This window comes from Gekko japonicus, unplaced genomic scaffold (assembly GCF_001447785.1).
Source record: "Gekko japonicus isolate JY-2015 unplaced genomic scaffold, Gekko_japonicus_V1.1 scaffold790, whole genome shotgun sequence".
NCBI classification, from domain to species: Eukaryota; Metazoa; Chordata; class Lepidosauria; order Squamata; family Gekkonidae; genus Gekko; species Gekko japonicus.
In genome coordinates, this window is record NW_015163626.1 from 158,819 (window position 1) to 161,662 (window position 2,844).

The window sequence follows — 2,844 nt, forward strand, 5'->3', positions numbered from 1 at the left end:
TCAATGGCACTGCCCCTTTAAGAGCCCAAGGGGGCCCCTCCCTTCATCCGTGCCTCTCCCGCGGTAAACCCCCTTAGTGCGCATGCCCCGCGTGGGCCGAGACCCAATCAACGGAGGCACATCCGCTCGGCCGAAGACGTCACGCAGCTACGGCAAGCCGGAAGCGGGAGAAACGTGACTCCCTCCCAAGACTCCCTCTCAGTCGGGCGGCTCTCTCTCTGTCTATCCTCCCACCCACGCCTAGAGAGGCCAGGGGGGCTCCCGGAGCCTCCTCAGCGGCCATCCTTATGCTAATCAAGGGCGGGGCTTGAGCTTCCTTTTCCCCCTGGCGCCAACCAGGAAGCGGCGTTGCCATGGCAACCAGAGGGCTTCCTTAAAAAAACACACCAAAATAAATAGATAAATAAATAAATAAATAAATAATGACCCCATTGAAACATCGCCTGGTGCTATATAAGGGCCAGGTGCTGGGAACCAAGCTGGGTTTAGAACCTAAACTTTTATGTGGGGGGGGGGGCGCTCTTTGCAGTCAATAAAAAGTGGAGCGGCTGTTTTATTAGTTATGATGATTCATTAGCTCGTTACTGATTATTTATTAAAGTCCTGCTTTTCCTTCCTAAAGCAAAATCAGAGTATTTTAACAAATACATATTGACACTCGTATCATAGCGACAACACCTTATTATTTTACTATTAATGCTAAAACTAGGGTTACCAGATTTTGAAAAGCAAAAAAAGGACACGTGCTTCCTGACTATAGATCCAGGTGAGAAGCCACGTTGGTCTGAAGCAGCAACAGAGCAAAGTTTGAGTCCAGTGGCACCTTTAAATCTGGGTATAAGCTTTCATGGGTGCATGCACATTGTGTTTCATGAGTACTATTTGTGTGCATGCACATTGTATCTGAAGAAGTGTGCCTGCACACAAAAGCTTAGACCCAGAATTAAATTTTGTTGGTCTTAACAGTGCCGCTGGACTCAAGCTTTGTTCTATATTTCCTGACTGACTACTTCAAAAAAGTGATCAAGATGACAAATCCCAATTTCAATACCCCTACTCTTTAAGCTGTGATAATTGCTGCTAACAAGGACACTTTATACTCTGCCACTGACTAACAGGTTTGACTTGGTGGGTGCACTTAGCACTTCCATGGTGCATATGTTAAGTGCCATTTATGATTCTAACATCATGAATGTATTCAGATATTAACTTTGGTTCATTTGTGAGTGTTGTTTGGATGCATGCTGGGAAGGTAAAATGCTGAAAGAACAAAATGTTAACTTGCTATTTTTGCTGAGGCTTATGGCCTTGGCAGGCCAGCTTTAACTGCGCATGTCTCTGGCGAAACGAAGAACAATGGCACCTTGTAAACCATATCAGATATATAGATACTTTTAGAATTTTACAGTCTAAGAGAAAGAAACAATTATTGTTCAGCTAAAAGAAAAAACTTTACTTGGGAAAGCCCAGCCTAAAAGTTTTTCTGCCAATCAGAGACCTGTTAGGTCAGAGTGCTGATGTTTGATCTTGTTTTATTTGTGTGTACCATCTTGAGTATAAAATCCTATGTCACCCATTGTAATACTCGAAGAGTCTGTTGGGTATTCAGGGTTCCAAAACCTTGAGATCTGTACTCGTCCTTTATTAATTAATAAATATTCTAGTGAATTCCTCTCTACAGGACTGTGTCGTGTGTTTCTCAAATTGGGTTGGGAAACACAACCAGAGGCACCCTTTGTGTCTTACGTTCCTAACCTTCCAACCCCAAAAGAGGACATTTTCATCAGTTTGTTAAAAACAGCCCAAAAGAGGACAGACCAAAAAAAAGAGGCCATGTAGTAACCTTATCTAAAACAAAAGGGAGACTTTAGCCCCAATACTCCATTTTTGTGTCGCTACTATCAAATAATAATAATATAGCAGAACAAGGTTTGATTCCACTGTGTTAGTCTGCCTGTAGCAGTAGAAAAGAGCAAGAGTCCAGGAACACCTTAGAACTACAAAAGAAGTGAGCAAGGACTTACGGAAGCTCAGCCCCTGCCACAAATTTTGTTAGTCTTTAAGGTGCTCCTGGTGTTACGTGTTAATTAACCGGACACGAGTCAAGCAGGAAAATCCAACACGGAAGCTCTCTCAAGTACAGCGTTTATTGAAGCATAGTTTGCAAACCATGGAGAGAGACGTTAGAGGTGGTCTCCGTCGTCTCTCTGAAGCTGTGGCGCAGCACAGAAATTCTTTATACCCCCCCCTCTCTGGCTGGGTGGACCAATCAGCCACACCCCCTCACAATCTCACCTAACTCCAAGCAAAGCTCCCTCCCCCTTCCCCATGCCCCATCATCTTCAGTAATTTTCCGTTACCTGGGTGGGGTTTGTCTTGTTCACCTAGCTGGGGCCTCTTTTACCAGCCTGTATCCTAGCAACGCCCTGTCCCGTTATCTGCTAAAGCCAGGCCCTGTGTAGCACTAAGAATTTTTGGAATTTCTACATGTAAGCTTAGTTACTTCTTCAGCAGAGATTCAGAACAGCTCTGAATACACTTTTGCCCCCCCCTTTCAATCCTCCATCTTTTTACTTCACATTTCTGAATCTCCCTTCTATTCTATTATTATAGTCTCATGTGGAAAACTTTCTTATAAAACCGTTATTGTGTCAGGCCCGCTTTTACGGGGCCACATACCTTTGAACGCAGTTAGACAGATTGGCAAACATACTCCCTCCCATGTTGTTCCAAAGTTTTACAGTATGATCATTAGATTTTGTGGAAGAATTGCTAAGCTGGAAGGGGCTCTGGACTCCAGTGTTGTTGGGTTTAGTATCTTACCCACTTTGATGGTGACATTAC